The sequence below is a fragment of the Pristis pectinata genome, chromosome 4 (assembly GCF_009764475.1).
Source record: "Pristis pectinata isolate sPriPec2 chromosome 4, sPriPec2.1.pri, whole genome shotgun sequence".
Taxonomy (NCBI): Eukaryota; Metazoa; Chordata; class Chondrichthyes; order Rhinopristiformes; family Pristidae; genus Pristis; species Pristis pectinata.
In genome coordinates, this window is record NC_067408.1 from 2,792,198 (window position 1) to 2,812,989 (window position 20,792).

Sequence of the window (20,792 nt, forward strand, 5' to 3'; positions counted from 1 at the left end):
CTTGGCCAGCTGGGAGACTTGGCATGGTCCAGGTATCCCACATTGTCCAAAGTTGCAGCCACACAGTCTGATTCCTTCAGTAGACTGGGAATGAAACTCAGAACTCAGTCATACAGCACAGAAACAGGCCCCTTTGACCCAACTCATCCATGTCAACCAAGGCTGAACCTGTCCCATTTGCTCTGGTTTGGCCCATATCCCTCTGAACCCTTCCTATCCATGTACCTAGAACCATAGAACCATAGAACACCACAGCACAGAAAACAGGCCATTCGGCCCTTCTAGTCTGTGCCAAAACTTTATTCCGCTAGTCCCATTTACCTGCACCCAGTCCATAACCCTCCAGACCTCTCCCGTCCATGTATCTATCCAATTTATTCTTAAAACTTAGGAGTGAGCCTGCATTTACCACGTCAGGTGGCAGCCCATTCCACACTCCCACCACTCTCCGAGTGAAGAAGTTCCTCCTAAACCTTTCCCCTTTCACCCTAAAGCCATGTCCTCTTGTACTTATCTCTCCTAATCTAGGTGGAAAGAGCCTACTCGCATTTACTCTGTCTATACCCCTCATAATTTTGTAACCCTCTACCTGTCCAAAAGTCTTTTAAATGTTGTAATTGTACCCACCTGGCAGATCATTCCAAACACCCACCACCCTCTGTGGGAAAAACTTCAACACATCAGGTCCCTTTTAAGTCTTTCCACTCTCGCCTTAGGCCTCTGCCCTAACCCGGGAAAAAGACCGTGACCATCCACCTTATCAATGCCCCTCATGATTTTATAAACGTCTATAGGGTCACCCGTCAGTCTCTTATGTGGCAAGGATTAAAGTCCATGGGGGTGAATGTAGGTCAGGGGATCAACAATTCAAGTCGTCGAGTTTATTGTTACGTGCACGAGCGGTGAGGTACAGGTACAATGACAAACTTACAGGCACGTAGGTCACAGACAACACACAGAACATAGATTGTACATGATTGATAGCAGACAGTGAGGAAAGGAAAGACTGTACAAAACAAGACATTGGTTAAGAAGACCCACTAACTTCCAGGGCATGAACATCGATTTCTCTAACATCCGGTAACCACTGCCCTCTGACCCCCTTTTTTTCCTGATCCCACTGGCTCCCATCACCCCATCTCTTTCCCCTCCCCCACCGCCTCCACCTGTGCCTCACCCACACACTCCTCCCACTGGGTGCCCTCCCCACTCCTCACCTTTATTCCATGGTCCACTGTCCTCTCCTATCAGATTCCATCTTCTTCAGCCCTTTGTCACTTCCACCTATCACCTCCCAGCTTCTGACACCATTCCCACTCTTCCCTTCCGATCAACCCCCCCAACCACCCCCCCCCCCCCGGATCCACCAGCTTTCTACAATGGCCACCTCCCATCTTTCTTTCCAATCCAGGTAAGATAAGATAAGGTATCTTTATTAGTCACATGTACATCAAAACACACAGTGAAATGCATCTTTTGCGTAGAGTGTTCTGGGGGCAGCCCACAAGTGTCGCCACGCTTCCGGCGCCAACATGGCATGCCCTTAACTTCCTAACCCGTACGTCTTTGGAATGTGGGAGGAAACCGGAGCACCCGGAGGAAACCCACGCAGACATGGGAAGAACGTACAAACTCCTTACAGACAGCGGCCGGAATTGAACCCGGGTCGCTGGCGCTGTAATAACGTTACACTAACCGCTACACTACCGTGTCTGCCCTCGACCTGAAACGTCGACTATCCACTTCCCTCCACAGATGCTGCCTGACCTGTCGAGTTCCTCCAGCGCTTTGTGTGTTGCAATCAGAGACAAGTCCACGGGAGTGCAAGAGGTGGTCGCTAGTGTCTCGTTGCTGAGGTAGGGTTAGGGTTGTGCAGGCCGGTTTAAGAACCTGATGGTTGTAGGAATCTTTTTGTAATTCTTATGCAATATTCAGTTATTTGCCCAAGAATTCCATGAGTCTCTTTGTGTTGGGATGCATCTTACTTTATACACCCCCAGTCCGCACACATTGCAAATCTCTGGTCAATTTGAAGGCAAATAATTCAGTGATCAGGGATGACCTTCCTAATGCTGGTCTGAAGCCAGAGAACTTCATCCATACAGAGCAAACTAACAAGGGACCAAAGCAGATTTGTGTTTGGAACATCCTTAAATAAACTAAACATAAAGGAACACTAAATCCCCGTTATCTCTGCTTGTCTGTCTGGCACTCTGACAACCTCCAGGATCCCTGGATGTTGAGGCAGTGGGAGAGATCACCCTCTGAGTCCAGAAGGTTTCTGTCTCATATAGTGTGTACAGTAGCTCAATGGCAATGTTACTGGTCTGGGATCCCAGAAACCTCCTCATTATTTTTCCAGAAGAAATGAGTTTTAATCCCACTCTGACGCTAGAAAATTTAAATAAATCTGGAAGGGAAAGTTAGTCTCAATAACAGTGACCTTGAAACATCTGGATTGTTATAAAACATCTGGCTCACTAATGTTCTCTCGGGAAAGATTTCTGATATGGAAGCACGGCTGATCCAGTTCCTCGAGGTCCTGAGCAGAAGGGATTACCTTAATTTGGCATCATGCTTGGACTAACATGATGGGCTGTAGGGCCTATTCCTGTGCTGTACTATTCTGTGTTCTGTGTTCTCCAACAGATTCTCTTCAAAAAGCAGCAGACACTGGAAATCGGGAGTGAAAGCTGAAAATGCTGGTCGGCAGCATCTGTGGAGAGAGAAGTAATATGAACTCTCTTTCCACAGGTTCTGCCTGACCTGCTGAGTGTTTCCAGCACTTACTACTGCTGATTGGATGAGCCTTAGTTTTTACTTGGACCATTTACTTGGAGCACTGTGTACAGGTCTGGTCACCCTGTTATAGGAAAGACGTGGTTAAACTGGAAAGAGCGCAGAGAAGATTTACGAGGATGTTGTCAGGACTCGAGGGCCTGAGTTATAGGGAGAGGTTGGCCAGGCTGGGTCTTTATTCCTCGGAATGTAGGAGAATGAGGAGCGACCTTATAGAAGTGTTTAAAATTATGAGAGGTATAGATAAGGTGGGCGGTAACAGTCTTTTCCCCAGGGTAGGGGAGTCCAAAACTAGGGGGCATAGGTTTAGGGTGAGAGGGGAAAGATTTAAAAGGGACCTGAGGGGCAACTTTTTCATGCAGAGGGTGGTGAGTGTATGGAACGAGCTGCCAGAGGAAGTGGGTGAGGCAGGCACAACAGGATCATTTAAGAAGCACTTGGATAAGAAAATGGAGGGACGAGGCTCGGAGGGATATGGGCCAAACGCAGGTAATTGGAACTAGCTGGGTGGACAATGTGGTCGGTATGGACTAGTTGGGTTGAAGGGCCTGTATCCGTGCTGTATTGCTCTATGACTCCATGATTCTATCCTTTACCAGAATGGTCCTCCAAGTGACTTCAGACCCTCATTAATGTGGTGGGAAGCTAACAGATCCTTGAAGAGGTGAGCCATCGATTTGGATGCATTGGGGGAACATGGTGAAGGGACGTTTCAAGTTTCAAGTTCAAGTTTGATGTACCCAGGCACACACAGGGTATAAATGCCCTGAAAATCAGCTTTTTGCAGCAGCAGCACAGAACATTACAGACATGACAGACATGTTAGGATAAACTTAAATTAACATAAATTATACATAACTTACACAACAGGCACAGTAGCATAGTGGTTAGCGTAACGCTTTACAGCGCCAGCGACCCGGGTTCAATTCCCGCTGCTGTCTGTAAGGAGTTTGTACGTTCTCCCCGTGTCCGCGTGGGTTTCCTCCGGGTGCTCCGGTCTCCTCCCACATTCCAAAGACGTACGGGTTAGGAAGTTGTGGGCGTGCTATGTTGGCGCCGGAAGCATGGCGACACTTGCGGGCTGCCCTCAGAACACTCTATGCAAAAGGTTCATTTCACTGTGTGTTTTGATGTACATGTGACTAATAAAGAAATCTTATCTTATCTTAAAATAAACATAATAACACTGGTGCAAGTTGAGAGAGAGAGAAAGAAATATAGTCTGAGGTAGAATTAGGGTTTTACAGGTGGGTTCAAGAACCTGATGGCAGTGGGGAAGAAGCTGTTGTTGAACCGTGAGGTGTGGGAGCTTCAGGCTCCTGTACCTCCTGCCTGATGGCAGCATCGAGAAGAGGGCACGGCCCGGATGGTGGGGGTCACTGATGATGGATGTTGCCTTCCTGAGACATCACATCTTGTAGATGTTCTCGATGGTGGGGAGAGCTGTACCAGGATGGAACTGGCTGAGTCACACCACTCTCTGTAGCCTCTTTTGTTTCTGTGCATTGCAGTTTCCACACCAGGCTGCAATGCCCCCACTCAGAATGCTTTCCACTGTACATCCGTAGAAGTTTGTCAAGAGTCCTGAGTGTACAGATCCTAGTGGAGCACAATTATTCAATACCGCCTTCAATAAGCAAGCTCATCACCAGACTCCGAGACCTGGCACTCAACACCTCCCTCTGCAACTGGATCCTTGACTTTCTGACCAACAGACTGCAATCCCTCTGCAACCGGATGGGCAGCAACACCTCTAGCACGATTATTCTCAATACTGGTGCCCACAAGGCTGCGTCCTCAGCTCCCTACTCTACTCCCTATACACTCATGACTGCGTGGTCAGATTCTGCTCTAACTCCATCTACAAGTTTGCAGGTGACACCACCATGGTGGTATCTCAATAACGATGAGTCGGAGTACAGGAAGGAGATAGAGAGCTTAGTCACGTGGTGTCATGACAGCAACCTTTCCCTCAATGTCAGCAAAACAAAAGAGCTGGTCATTGACTTTAGGAAGGGGGTGGTGTACATGCGCCTGTCTTCATCAATGGTGCTGAGGTCGAGAGGGTTGAGAGCTTCAAGTTCCTTGGAGTGAACATCACCAATAGCCTGTCCTGGTCCAACTATGTGGATGCCACGGCCAAGGAAGCTCACCAGCACCTCTACTTCCTAAGGAAATTGAAGAAATTTGACATGTCCTCTTTGACCCTCACTAATTTTTATAGATGCACCATAGAAAGCATCCTATCCAGATGCATCACGGCTTGGTACGGCAACTGCTCTGCCCAGGACCGCAAGAAACTGCAGGGAGTTGTGGACACAGCTCAGCACATTACAGAAACCAGACCCCCCTCCATGGACTCTGTCTACGCTTCTCACTGCCTCGGTAAAGCAGCCAACATAATCAAAGACCCCACCCAGCCTGGACATTCTCTCTTCTCCCCCCTCCCATCGGGCAGAAGATACAAAATTCTGAAAGCATGTATCACCAGGCTCAAGGACAGCTTCTATCCCACTGTTATAAGATTGGACAGTCCTCTAGTACAATAAGATGGACTCTTGACCTCACAAGCTACCTCGTTGTGACCTTGCACCTTATTGTCTGCCTGCACTGCACTTTCTCTGTAACTGTGACACTTTAGTCTGCATTCTGTCTTGTTTTACCTTGTACTACCTCAAGTTTTTCACCGTACCTCAGTACGTGTAATAATAAGACAAGACAAGACATGACAAGATATCTTTATTAGTCACACGTACGTCGAAACACACAGTGAAATGCAGCTTTTGCGTGGTGTTTTGGGGGAAATTTACCAATTTATCGCTGCCTCGGGAACAGGGAGTCACCCACTTTGAACTGAGATGAGGAGAAACTTTACACCAAGGGTTAAAAGTGTTTTAGTGCTCTCCATCTGGAGGGGTGAGGTACTTTGTTTGTGGATGTTGAGGGAAGCAGTGGAGATGGACAAAGTGCCAGAAACTGGTGTTGAAATGCAGAAGATCAGCTATGATCTTGGCGAGTACTAGAGTAGGCTTGAGGGGCTGAATGGTCTAGTCTTGCTCTAAATTCTTATGTCCTTCCTATGTTGTTGGAGCAGTGGAAATCAGCAGTGAGTGAGAGGCTGGAATTGGAGGGCGCATAGCACTTGAATGGAGGCAGGGTTAGAAGGGCCGATCTTGTTGCTGGGAAATTGTGTCTCGAGTTGGTCTCTTTACCTGTGGAGGGGTATATGTGACGGAGCAAAGGCTCACTATGGGATGGGACGTTGACCTATCACCAGAGGGCAGGTGTACTGATCCGGTACACTCTTGAGTTCAGAAGAATGAGGGGTGATCTCACTGTTTAGCCGGAACTTTTGGTGGGGCTTGGCAGTGTAGAGGCAAGAGATGAGGCTCCCCCATCTGGATGTCTAGAACCAAGGGGCACAGTCTCCAAATGAAGGGTCGGCCATTCCGTACAGACCTGGGGAGAAATTTCTTCACTCAAGAGGTTGGCGAATCTTTCAAATTCTTTACCCAGGAGGGCTGTGATAGCTCAGCATATTGGAGTCATAGAGTCATACAGCAGGGAAACAGGCCCTTTGGCCCAACTGGTCCATGCTGACCATGGTGCCCACTAAGCTCGTCCCACTTGCCCACATTTGGCCCATATCCCTCTAAGCCGTTCTTATCCATGTCCCTGTCCAAATGTCCTTTGAATGTTGTTACTCTACCTGCCTCAACCACTTCCTCTGGCCGTTCGTTCCACACACCCACCACCCTCTGGGTGAAGAAGTTGCCCCGCAGGTCCCTTCTAAATCTCTCGCCTCTCATCTTAAATCTATGCCCTCGAGTTTTAAGTTCCCCTTCACTGGAAAAAACACTGTGAGCATTCACCTTCTCTATATCCCTCATGATTTTATACACCTCTATAAGGTCACCCTATACTCCAAGGAATAAAGACCTCGCCTGGCCAACCTCTCCCTATAACTCAGGCCCTCGAGTCCTGGCAACATCCTTGTAAATCTTCTCTGCGCTCTTTCCAGTTTAATGACGTCTTTCCTATAACAGGGTGACCAAAACTGTGCACAGTCCTCCAGGTGTGGTCTCACCAACGACTTGTACAACTGCAACATGACGTCCCAACTCCTACACTCAACGTCCCGACTGATGAAGGCCAGCGTGCCAGACGTGTATTATTGATTGGTGTTTATATATTAAAGGAATAAAAGGAAAAGGGTTAGTGCAGAAAGTGTGCTGAGGTAAAAAGCTCAGCCACGATCGCAGTGACTGGTAGAGCAGGCATGAGGGGCTGAATGGCCTCATCCTGCTCCTATTTCTGATGTTCCTTCAGCTGCTGGGTGTGTGTTCCATCAGCGCTGACTGCCCCCTGCTGACCGCAGACTTCACTGGCATCGGAGGGGGTGTGGTGGGCCAGGGGTGGTGTGATCATTATACCAAGTTGTGGTCAGACGCCATCTGGGTTCCCTCCGGCCCTGCCCCTCAGCACGGAGATGTTGTGTTGCTTGGACATTGTCTGGAATGAACCTGGCGGTGAGAGGGTTAAATTCACCGGGCTCCTGTTCCCTGGAGGTCCGGCTGATGTAGAGTGATCTCACCGAATTGTTTAACACGACTTGATGGGTGGAGGGGGAGGCTATTTCCTATGAAGAGGGCGAGTACAGAAGGACGGGGTAGAACCTTCAAACTAAGGGGACTGTCAGGGTCAGTGAGATTCCGGAACTCTCTCCCAAATGCCTGCTGAGGCTGGGGGGGGGGGGGTCAGTTGGCAATCTCAGTTGAGGGAGGATATTAACGGCGAGGTAGGGGTCTTATTGGAAAGCAGAGCAGGCTTGAGAAGCTGAATGGCCTCCTCTTGTCCCTGTGTGACAGACTGGATGTCCTCCTCCGTTAACCGGCCCAGGGGGCAGTGAGGACAGTGTGCTCCTGGCGGAGGAACCAGCCCCTGGTCATGACGTTGGCAGCAGGACAGGAAATTGCATTTCAAATAACTCCTGGCCGACTCCCAGTGCCTCTGCGATTCTTCCTGGCTCCCTCAGACCTTTCCTTCAACAGCAGATCATCTCCCCCCCCACCCCTCACTCCCTAACCTTGACGGCTCCCCCAACCCCTGCCCACCTCCCAGTGACCCCCTGCTTGCAGTACATCAGCTCCACTCCCGACCATCCTCCCTCTCATTCCCAGAGAGTGGATTTTTAAAAATATCTTCCGTTTCAGGATCAGACAAGGCCACATTTATTACCCTTGAGGTTTAGATTTTCTTCTGTTTTCTTTTGATATAGAAGAAAGCTATTTAGCCCACAGAATCTATGCTGGCTCTCTATTCCCCCAGTTATATCCCTGTATCCCGTTCTCTCCCACAACATTTAAAAGACACTTGGACAGGTACATGGATAGGAGAGGTTCAGAGGGATATGGGCCAAACACAGGCAAATGGGACCAGCTTACATGGGAATCTTGGTCGGCATGGATGAATTGGGCTGAAGGGCCTGTTTCTGTGCTGTATGACTCTGTGAGTCCATGACACTCTGTGAACAGCTGTAAGACAGCTTCTACTCCACGGTGATAAGACTATTGAATGGTTCCCTTATACGATGAGATGGACTCTTGACCTCATAATCTATCTTGTTTGACCTTGCACCTTATTGTCTACCTGCAATGCACTTCCCTGTAGCTCTGACACTTTACTCTGTATTCTGTTATTGTTTTTACCCTGTACTACCTCAATGCACCGTGTAATGAATTGATATGTATGAATGGGGTGTAAGACATGTTCTTCACTGTACCTCAGTACAAGTGACAATAATAAACCAATTCCAATATCAATCTCCGACAGTGGAAGCATTTGTTGTCCATATCCAACTGCCCTCTGAGTTGTGTGGCTTGTTTAGGGGAATTGAGTTGAGAGTTGACCATGTGGGGAACAGTAACAGAGAGATGATGTTAACAGATGAGCAGCTGGAATTCTGAACCATTCCCTCAGGGGTGTAAGTTTGAATCGTACCACAGCAACGATACAACTCTATGTCTTTATGACCCCAGTGTCAACTTCCCCCAGACTCTACCCCTCACCCACATGCTAGTGGGGGCCAATTAACCCACCGACCCCGCATGTTGTTGGAATGTGGGAGGAAATCGGAGCAACCGGGGGAAATCCACGCGGTTACAGGGAGAACGTGCAAACTCCACACAGACAACACCCGAAGTCGGGATCGAACCCGGATCTCTGGAGCTGTGAGGCAGCAGCTCCACCTGCAGTGCAGCCCCTGAAGGTGTGGGTGAGCTGCCTTCTTGAACTGCAAGTCCTTCTAGTGAAGACGCTCCCCACGTCACTGTTGGGGAGGGAGTTCCAGGATTTAGAACCCAGCGCTGGTGAAGGAACGGCGATATATTTCCGAGCCAGGTGGATGTGGGACTTGGTATTGGTATTGGTTTATTATTGTCACTTGTACCGAGGTACAGTGAAAAGCTTGTCTTACAAACTGATCGTACAGGTCAATTCATTACACAGTGCAGTTACATTGAGTTGGTACAGAGTGCATTGAGGCAGTACAGGTAAAAACAATAACAGTACAGAGTAAAGTGTCACAGCTACAGAGAAAGTGCAGTGCAATAAGGTGCAAGGTCACAACAAGGTAGATCGTGAGGTCAGAGTCCATCTCATTGTATAAGGGAACCGTTCAATAGTCTTATCACAGTGGGGTAGAAGTTGTCCTTAAGTCTGGTGGTACGTGCCCTCAGGCTCCTGTATCTTCTACCCGATGGAAGAGGAGAGAAGAGAGAATGTCCCGGGTGGGTGGGGGCTTTGATTACGCCGGCTGCATCACCGAGGCAGCGAGAGTTGCCTTGGAGGGGAACCTGGAGGTGGTAGTGTTCCCCTGTGTCAGTTACCCTTGTCTTTCTCGGCGGTGGAGGTCACAGGTCTGGGAGGTGCTGTCGGAGTAGCCTGGGTGAGTAACTGCGGTGCATTCTGTAGACGGCGCACGCTGCGGCCACTGTCCGCTGGTGGTGGAGGGAGGGGATGCTCAGATTGTTGGAGATGCACTGATCCAGGAGTCGGATAGCACAGAAACAGGCCCTTCGGCCCACCACGTCCATGTTGACCCTTTTTGTCCATCTATACCAATCCCATTTGCCTGCATTAGGATCGTATCCTTCTATACTCTTATAACCTGTCTAAATGTCTCTTAAACACAGTGATTGTATCTGATTCCCTCACCTCCTCTGGCAACGAGTTCCAGATATCGATGACCCTCTGGGTCAAAAACTTACCCCTAAGATCCCCTCCTTCCTCTGCCCTTTTGTTTATGATACCTCTACCATGGGACAAATGTTCTGACTGTCTACCCTATCTATACCTCTAATGCCTCTATCAGGTCACCCTTCAGCCTCCGTCGCTCCCGGGAGAGCAAGCCCAGCCTGTCCAATCTCTCCCCATAACTGAAGTCCTCCAACCCAGGCAACACCCTGGTGAATCTCCTCTGCACTCCCTCCAGCGCCATTACATCCTTCTTATAGTGTGGCGACCTGAACCACACACAGTGCTCGCAGTGTGGCCCAACCAATATTTTATAAAGTTACAACATAACGTTCCAACTCTTACATTCCATGACTCTTCAAACATGTAAATGGTGGAAGGGCATTGGATGTCAGGAGGTGAGTCACTCTCTGTAGGATGCCCGGCCTCTGGCTTGTTCTTGTAGCCAAGGTAATTATGTGGCTGGTCCACTTGAGTTTGGCGACCCAACTTCGATGGGTGTTAGTCCCCTCCCTTGTAGGAGATGATCATTACCTGGCACTTCTGTGCTGAAGATGTTAAGTCTACTTATCAGCCCATGCCAGAATGTTGTCCGGGTCCTGCTCTGGGCAGGCAGCAGCTGCTTCAGTTGCTGAGGAGTTGTGAATGGAATTGAACATTGTGCAATCTTCAGAGAACATCCTCACTTCAGACCTTACATGGAAGGAAGGTCACTGATGAAGCAGCTGGAGTGGACACTTGACGGAGCATAAAAGGAATCTTTGCAGTTGTGATTACAGACTAATAAACTAAGTAGACAACCGCAGACATTCTCTCTTCTCCCCCCTCCCATCGGGCAGAAGATACAAAAGCCTGAAAGCACGTACCACCAGGCTCAAGGACAGCTTCTATCCCGCTGTTATAAGACTATTGAACAGTTCCCTAGTACAATAAAGTGGACTCTTGACCTCACAATCTACCTCGTTATGACCTTGCACCTTATTGTCTGCCTGTACTGCACTTTCTTTGTAACTGTAACACTTTATTCTGCATTCTGTTGTTTTCCCTTGTACTACCTCAATGCACTGATGTGATGAAATGATCTGTATGGATGGCATGCAAAACAAAGTTTTTCACTGTACCTCGGTACATGTGACAATAATAAACCGATTTACCAATTGAAATTTATAACTGGTTGAATTTATGACTGTCTGCATATGTCGATAAACAGCCTGTTACATGAAGCTATACGTATAAATGGTTAATGTTTTCTATGGGTTTATTTCTATGAAAGTGTGTGGTGTACCATATCTGGGTGCACCATATGGTCTGACCCTGATACGCTGTTGTAACAGCTACTCTTCTGTAGTTGTGAGTTCAAGGGAAAACAATAACAGAATGCAGAATAAAATGTTACAGCTACAGAGAAAGTGCAGTGCAGGCAGACAATAAGGTGCAAGGCCATGATAAGGTGGTCCTGTGAGATCAAAGAGACCATCTTATCATTCTAGGGGAATGTTCAATATCTTATAACAGCAGGATAGAAGCTGGTCCTTGAGCCTGGTGTGTACGTGCTTTCAGGCTTTTGTATCTTCTGCCCGATGGGAGAGGGGGGAGAAGAGAGAATGTCCAGGGTGGGTGGGGTCTTTGATTATGTTGGCTGCTTTACCGAGGCAGCGAGAAGTATTACAAGAGTCCGGGAGGGGAAGCTGGTTTCCGTGAAGCGCTGGCTGTGTCCACAACTCCCTGCAGTTTCTTGTGGTCACAGGCAGAGCAGTTGCCATACCAAGCCGTGATGCATCCAGATAGGATGCTTTCCATGGTGTATTGATAAAAAATTGGTGAGGGTCCATGGGTACATGCTAAATTTCTTCAATTTCCTTAGGAATTAGAGGCATTGGTGAGCTTTCTTGGCCGTAGCGTTTATGTGGTGTTTTGTTGACAGTTCCACCTCTATTATCTGGCTTTGGTAAAGCAGCAACACTAAAGATCCCACAGACACTACACTCACCAGCGAAGCCAAACCAATTGTCTAGGGTGAACTCGGTTTATCCCTTCCTCGCATTTTAAACATTGATACAAAGTTGGCAGCTCTCCTGTCCTCTGGCATCACTCCTGTTGGTGGGGCAGGTTGGAAAATGATGGTCAGAGCATCCGCAATTTCCTCCCTTTCTTCTTTAGAGAGCCTCAAGTGATCTACCCATTTTCAAAGATGTTACACCTTCAGTGCCTCCCCACACCCTTACTCCTTAACTACACATTCAAATCGTCCCCTGCCGTTGTAAAGACAGCTTCACAGTATTCATTAACAACCTTACTCCCCACCTTCACACACAGTTTGCAATCTCGGTCATTTTGTTAGTTATCCTTTTGCTCTTTGGACACCTCTTTACTTGTCAGTAATTTCTCCCTCCCTTTGTGTGAATAACTTCCCTTTTAAATCCACCCCCACACTTTCTATAATCTATCAGGTTTTGTCCTCAAACCATGGGGATTTAAAGAGACCGTTAATCCTCTTCTGACTGTTCTGCCATTCAACTCAACATCAGTAAAACTAAGGAACTGATTGTTGACTTCAGGAAGGGGAAGGAGGGAGAACATGCGCCAGTCTACACTGCGGGATCGGAGGTGGAGAGAGTCAGCAGCTTTAAGGTCCTGGGCGTTAACATATTGGATGACTTGTCCTGGGCCCAGCACATTGATGCAATCACAAGGAAGGCTCACCAATGTCTCTTCTTTCTTAGGAGGTTAAGGAGGTCCGGCTTGTTACCGAACACTGTAACAAACTTCTACAGATGTACTGTTGAAAGTGTCCTGACTGGTTGCATCACGGTCTGGGACGGCAATTCGAATGCGCAGGAACGTAAGAAGCTGCAGAGAGTAGTGGACTCTGCCCCAATACATCACGGGCACATCCCTCCCCACCATTGGTAGTATCTACAGGATGCGCTGCCTCAAGAAGGCAACATCCATCATCAAGGATCCCCACCATCCGGGCCGTGCCATCTTCTCACAGCTCCCATCGGGCAGGAGGTACAGAGCCTGAAGTCCCACACCACCAGGTTCAGGAACAGCTACTTCCCTTCAACCATTCGGTTCTTGAACCAACCGGCACAACCCTAATCACTTTCTGTGTGAAAAACCTGCCCCTCAGTTCCCCTTTAAATCTTTCCCCTCTCACCTGAAACCTATGCCCTCTAGTTTTAGATTCCTCTACCCTGGGAAAAAGATTGTGACCATTCACCTTAACCGTATCCCTTATGATTTAATGAGTTGAGTAGCCTGGGCCCGCACTCATTAAAGTTTAGAACATATTATACTATGTTCTAAATATAACTGTTATAAGACTATTTTACGGTTCCTTAGTACAATAAGATGGACTCTTGACCTCACAATCTACCTCATTATGACCTTGCACCTTATTGTCTGCCTGCACTGCACTTTCTCTGTAACTGTAACACTTTATTCTGCATTCTGTTATTGTTTTCCCTTGTACTACCTCAGTGCACTGTGTAATGAATTGATCTGTATGGACAGTATGCAAGACAAGTTTTGTTACTGTATCTCGATACATGTGACAATAATAAACCAATTCCAATTCCAATTAGAAGAATGAGTGGGGATTCTATTGAGGTTATATAAGTTTCTGAGTGAGGTTCAGATCAGAATCAGAATCAGGTTTATCATCACTGACATATGTCGTGAAATGTGTTGTTTTGCGGCAGCAGTACAGTGCAAGACATAAAAATTACTATAAATTACCAATAAATAAATAAATAGTGCAAAAGAGGAATAACGAGGCAGTGTTCATGGGTTCATGGACCGTTCAGAAGTCTGATGGCGGAGGGGAAGAAGCTGTTCCTGAATCATTGAGGTTGACAGGATGTTTCCCCTAGTGGGGGAACCTAGCTCGAGGGGGCACACTTCTGATGGAGATGAGGAGGCATTTCTCCTCTCAGAGGGTCATGAACCTTCGGAGTTCTCTACCCCAGAGAGTTGAGAATTTCATGGTGAAATTATGAGAGGGATAAATCGGGTAGATAGCAAGAGTCTTCCTCCCATGGTAAAGGCACCAAAAGTTAGACAGAGCAAGTTTAAGGTGAGAGGGAGGAGGTTTAAAGGGGATCTGAGGGGTAAATGTTTCACCCACAGGGTAGTTGGTCTCTGGAATGAGCTGCCAGAGGAGGTGGTGGAGGCAGGAACAGTAACAACATTGAAGAGGCCTCTGGACAGGTACTTGAACGAACAGGGATTAGTGGGATGTGGAATTAATGTAGGTGGGATTGGTATAGATCGGCATGATGGTCAGTATTGACAGAGTGGGCCGAAGGGCCTGTTTCTGGTCCGTACAGCTCCATGACTCTAATATATTCCAGATTAAGACAGACAGACATTTAAACAAAAGGTCACGGGGTATGAGGAAAGAGCAGGAGAAGGTCCAGATTGGATCAGGGCTCTTCTCTTTGGAGAGGAGGAGGATGAGAGGTGACTTGATAGAGGTGCACAAGATGATAAAAGGCATAGATCGAGTGGACAGTCAGAGACATTCTCCCAGGGCGACAATGGCTAACATGAGGGGGCATAACTTTAAGGTGATTGGAGGAAGGTATAAGGGGGACGTCAGGGGTAAGTTTTTTACACAGAGAGTGGTGGGTGTGTGGAACGCACTGCCGGCAGAGGTTGTGGGGGCAGATACATTAGGGACATTTAAGAGACTCTTAGATAGACACATGAATGATAGAGAAATGGGGGGGCGATGTGGGAGGGAAGAGTTAGATAGATCTTAGAGCAGGATAAAATGTCGGCACAACATTGTGGGCCGAAGGGCCTGTACTGTGCTGTAATGTTCTATGTTCTATGTTCAGCCCTGATCTTGTTGAATGGTGGAGAGACTCGGGGGCTGCTCCTGTTTCTTTGTTACAAGAATGTCCCTGAGGTGGTTTGGAATGCACTGTGGCGATATTAGGTGCTACAGGAATGTAAATCTTGCCCTTGTACAGGAACTAATTAGAGAACTGTAGAGGATGACCGTGACTTTGGCCCTGGAGAGAGCTGGCCTCCCTCAGCAGGGGAAGGGTGTGTGAAGGGAGTTTTCTAGAAATCAGAATAATAGATTCGCATATTGTTCCAATTAGAGATTGTATCATCTGCTTTTCTGCTGTGCAGACAAGGCAGACAGGAAAAATAAACTTTGCATTGCTGTCAGAGTTTTGGAGCTTGTGAAATATCCCCAAGGTTGTGCTGCTCCTGCCCCTGTGTTCACATCTCACCTCTGACAACAGGAACGTGTGTCACACTCACTGCTGGCTGCACTCACTCAACTTGTGAGTTTGGAATGAAGTACAAAAGTTGGGACGTAATGATGCAACTTTACAAAACACTGGTGAGACCACACTTGGAGCACTGTGTGCGGTTCTTGTCGCCATATAACAGGAAGGATGTAATGGCGCTGGAGAGAGTGCAGAGGAGATTCACTAGGATGATGCCTGGATTGGAGGACTTTAGTTCTGGGGAGAGATCGGATAGGCTGGGCTTGTTCTCCCTGGAGTGAAGGAGGCTGATGGGTGACCTGATGGAGGTGTGCAAGGTTATGAGAGGCATGGATAGGGTAGAAAGTCAGAATCTTTTTCCCAAGGTAGGGGTATCAAAAACAAGAGGGTAGAGGTTTAAGGTGAGAAAAAGGAGTTTTAAAGGGGTAAGTTTTTGACACAGAGCGTGGTTGATATCTGGCCTACAGAGGAGATGGTGGAATCAGAGGCAACGCTACATCTTGGAGGCATTTAGACAACCATTAAATGGGCAAGGTGCAGAAGGATTCAGTCCTAACTGAGGCAAACGGGATTAGTGTAGACGGGCAAAAAGGTCGGCATGGACATGGTGGGCCAAATGGCCTGTTTCTGTGCTGTACAACTCTTAGATTCAGGTCGTGCCTCATGAGTCTAATTGTGTTTTTCGAGGAGGTGACAAAACAAATAGATGAAGGTAGAGCGGTGGATGTGGTGTATATGGACTTTTGTAAGGTGTTTGACAAGGTCCCCCATTGTAAGCTCATCAAGATAGTCATGAGGCGTGGGATCCAGGGAGACTTGGCTGTGTGGATTCAGAATTGGCTCGCCCATAGAAGACAGAAGGTGGTGGTAGATGGAGCATATTCTGTCTGGAGGTCGGTGACCAGTGGTGTTCCGCAGGGATCTGTTCTGGGACCCCTGCTCTATGTGATTTTTATAAATGACTTGGATGAGGATGTGGAAGGGTGGGTTAGTAAGTTTGCAGATGACACGAAGGTTGGTGATGTAGTGGATAGTGTAGAAGGTTGTCGTAGGTTACAATGGGACATAAACAGGATGCTGAGATGGGCTGAGAAGTGGCAGATGGAGTTCAATCTGGAAAAATCTGTGAAGTGATACACTTTGGAAGATCAAACTTGAAGGCAGAGTATATGGTTAATGGCAGGACTCTTAGCAGTGTGGAGGAACAGAGGGATCTTGAGGTCCACGTCCATAGATCCCTTAAGGGTACGTGTAAGTAGATAGGGTGGTTAAGAAGGTGTACAGTGTGTTGGCCTTCATTAGCCGGGGTATTGAGTTCAAGGGCCGTGAGGTAATGTTGCAGCTCTATGGAACTCTGGTTAGACCACACTTGCAGTATTGTGTTCAGTTCTGGTTGCCTCATTATAGGAAGGATGTGGAAGCTTTAGAGAGGGTGCAGAGGAGGTTTACCTGGATGCTGCCTGGATTAGAGAACATGTCTTCTGAGGAAAGGTTGAGCGAGCTAGGGCTTTTCTCTTTGGAACGACAGAGGACTTGATAGGGGTGTATAAGATTATGAGGGGCATAGATAGAATGGACAGCCAGCACCTTTTTCCCAGGGCGGCAATGGCCAATACCAGAGGACATCAGTTTAAAGTCAGAAGAGGAAAGTTTAGGGGAGACATCAGAGGTAGGTTCTTTACACAGACAGTGGTGGGTGCCTGGAACGCACTGCCAGGAGTGGTGGTAGAGGCTGATACAACAGGGACATTTAAGAGACTCTTGGATAGGCACATGGATGTAAGAAAAATGGAGGGATATGGGCTGTGTAGGAGGGAAGGGTTAGATTGATCAGGGAGTAGGTTTATATAGGTGGACACAACATTGTGGGCCGAAGGGCCTGTACTGTGCTGTACTGTTCTATGTTCTATGTTCAAATTCAAAGACTCACTGAAATGAACAGTGGTCACTGAGGCAGCCTCCTTGCCTCTCCAACACTCCTCATCCTCCAAATGCTCCAGACTTTTACACCTCACATCATATAACCATGGTTCTGAGGAGGCATCCCTTCATGCAGAGGGAGGGAAATCTTTGGAATCCTCCATCCCGGAGGCTCAGTCAGTTGGTCCATTAAAAACAGAGATGGACAGGTTTCTTGATACTCGAGGGGAATCACAGGATATGGGGATAGTGAAGGAACATGGAGCCAATCCCGGTGAATGCTGCAGAAGGCTTGAGGTATTGGTATTGGTATTGGTTTATTATTGTCACTTGTACCGAGGTACAGTGAAAAACTTGTCTTACAAATTGATCGTACAGGTCAATTCATTACACAGTGCAGTTACATTGAGTTAGTACAAAGTGCATTGATGTAGTACAGGTAAAAACAATAACAGTACAGAGTAAAGTGTCACAGCTACAGAGAAAGTGCAGTGCAATAAGGTGCAAGGTCACAACAAGGTAGATCGTGAGGTCAGAGTCCCTCTCATTGTATAAGGGAACCGTTCAATAGTCTTATCACAGTGGGGTAGAAGCTGTCCTTAAGTCTGGTGGTACGTGCCCTCAGGCTCCTGTATCTTCTACCCGATGGAAGAGAGAATGTCCCAGGTGGGTGGGGTCTTTGACTATGCTGGCTGCTTCGCCAAGACAACGAGAGGTAAAGACATAGAGTCCAAGGAGGGGAGGCTGGTGTCCATGATGTGCTGGGCTGTGTCCACAACTCTCTGCAGCTTCTTGCAGTCCTGGGCAGAGCAGTTGCCGTACCAAGCCGTGATACATCCAGATAGGATGCTTTCTCTGGTGCATCGGTAAAAGTTGGTGAGAGTCAAAGGGGACAAACCAAATTTCTTTAGCCTCCTGAGTGGCTGACTCCTGGTCCTGTTCCTGCTCACTCCCTTCCTGCTGGACCACCCCTCCCAGAAACAACTGGGTCGATCCCTGAGAACATCAGTGGATCCTGCAGATTTAAGTTCTGGACACACTCAAGACATAGCCCAAAAGGAGCTCGTGAACTGTGAGACTGGAGGAGAGACAAAACTCCGACATCTCCGCACCCTTCAGTTATCCCTGAACTTAGCTGCAGTCTCTCTCTCTCCAAACCTCTTCTCTCTCTCCAAAGATGCTCCTTCAAACCCTCCCTCCCTGGCTGAGCTTCAGGCAGCCTTCCCAACGTCACCCTCTGCAGCTCAGAGTCAAACTTCATCCAATAATGCTTCAGTTTAAGGTGCCATGTAAATGCAAGGTACTATTGTTGGAGGGGGAAGGCTTTTAGCTAGAGTCTGATATGGAGCAATAGACTTAATCTGGCACAGAAGCAACCCACCGAGTCCAGAATTGGAATCAGAATCAGGTTTATTATCACTGACATATGATGTGAAATGTGTTGTTTTGCAGTAGCAGTACAGTGCAGGCCAAAAATCTATAAATTACAAAAATAAATAAATAGTGCAAAGAAAAAGAATAATAAGGTAGTGTTCATGGGTTCATGGATTGTTCAGAAACCTGATGATTGAGGTGGGGTTGAAGGAAGGGGGAGAGGGAGGGGGAGTTCCAGAACCTGGGCTATGGACTTCGTAGAACACAGAAGAGTACAGCACAGGAACAGGCCCTTCAGCCCACAATGTCTGTGCTGAACACGATGCCAAATTAAACTAAATCCCATCTGCCTGCACATGATCCACATCCCTCCATTCTCTGCCTGTTCATGTGCCTGTCTGAAAGCTTCTTAAACCCCACTGTCGTATCTGCCTCCACCGCCACCCCTGGCAGCCCGTTCCAGGCACCCACCGCTCTCTGTGTAAAAAAACTTGCCCCGCACATCTCCTTTAAACTATCTCCCTCTCACCTTAAAGCTGTGCTCCATCTCCGCCAGTGTTCAGTAAAGGCAAAGAAAGACTTGTGTTTCTACTTTCACAATCTCAGAACACACTTTAGAGGCACTGAAACTCTCTTGAACCGCACTCACTCTTGGAAAATAGCAAAGACGGTAGTCATTGCGTGCACGGCAAGGACCCACACACAGCAGTGAGAAAATGACCAGATTACCTGAGGGACTTCGCCTTTCGTTTCGATGTAGTTTCCTTCCCTGTGACCTATTCTCTTACAATTCCCATCAACTCCACCCCGAATCTCCCACCAGTGCCATTCACTGGGTAATTTGCAGTAACCAATTAACCTACCGACCTGCACATCCTAGTGAGGAAACCCACATGGTCACAGGGAGTCACAGAGTCGCAAGAACAGGCCCTTCGGTCCACCACGTCCATGCTGACCTATTTGTCCATCTACAGCAATCCCACATCTGCAGTAGGACCATATCCTCTATGCCATGACTATTTAAGTGTCTAAGTGCTTCTCAAATGTAGTGATTGCATCTGATTCCATCATATATATCATTATATATAAGGGCATTCATAGGGTGGATGGTCACAGCCTTTTCTCCAGGGTGGGGGAGTCTAAAACCAGGGGGCATAAGTTTAGGGTGAGAGGGGAGCGATTTAAAGGGGACCTGAGGGGCAAGTTTTTCACACAGAGTGTGGGCGGTATATGGAACGAGTTGCCAGGGTAAGTGGTAGGGGTGGGTACAACTACAATGTTTGAAAGATATTTGGACAGGTACATGGATAGGAAAGGTTTAGAGGGACATGGGTCAAGCACAGGCAAATGGGACTAGTTCAGGAGGGCATCTTGGTCGGCACGGATTCACATTCCAGATATCAGCTACACTCTACGTCAAAAAATTTCCCCTCAGATCCCCTTAAAAACTCCTCCCTCTCACCTTAAACCTCTGCCTTCTTGTTTTTGATGCACAGACTCCACACAGGGAGCACTGGAGGTCGGGATTGAACCCAGCTGCTGGAGCTGTGAGACAGCACCGGTGGAAAGGGTGAGCAGCTTCAAGTTCCTGGGCGCCAACGTCTAAAAAGATCCATCCTGGGCCCAACACATTGATGCAATCACGAAGAAGGCATACCAGCAGCTCTATTTCCTTAGGAGTTTGAGGAGATTTGGTATGTCACCAGAGACTCTTAAAAGGTATATACAAATGTACGGTGGAGAGCATTCTGACTGGTTGCATCACCGCCTGGTATGGAGGCTCCAATGCACAGGATTGCAAGAGGCTGCAGAGGGTTGTAGACTCAGCCAGCTCCATCACGGGCACAATCCTCCCCACCGTCAAGGACATCTTCAAGAAGGTGGTCCCTCACCACCTGGGACATGCCCTCTTCTCGTTACTACCATCGGGGAGGAGGTACAGGAGCCTGAAGACCCACACTCGATGATTCAGGAAGAGCTTCTTCCCTTCCGCCATCAGATTTCTGAACGGTCCATGAACCCATGAACACGACCTCGTTGTTCCTTTTTTTAGCACTGTTTATTTATTTTTGTAATTTATAGTAATTTTATGTCTTTGCACTGTACTGCTGCTGCAAAACAACACATTTTATGTCATACAAATCAGTGATAATAAATCTGACTCTGATTCTGATTGTGCCATCTAGGGATGAACAT

The 20,792-nt window shown here is 47.7% G+C and overlaps 1 long non-coding RNA gene across 1 annotated transcript in view; it reads right to left on the reverse strand.

The window, feature by feature from the left end:
- Positions 1-20,569, reverse strand: part of LOC127569315 (uncharacterized) — a 152,387-nt gene extending 131,818 nt beyond the window's left edge. Inside the window, exon 1 of the long non-coding RNA XR_007956175.1 lies at positions 20,492-20,569. This is a non-coding gene — a long non-coding RNA (uncharacterized LOC127569315). The remainder of the gene's footprint in view (positions 1-20,491) is intronic.
- Positions 20,570-20,792: the final 223 nt, after the last annotated feature.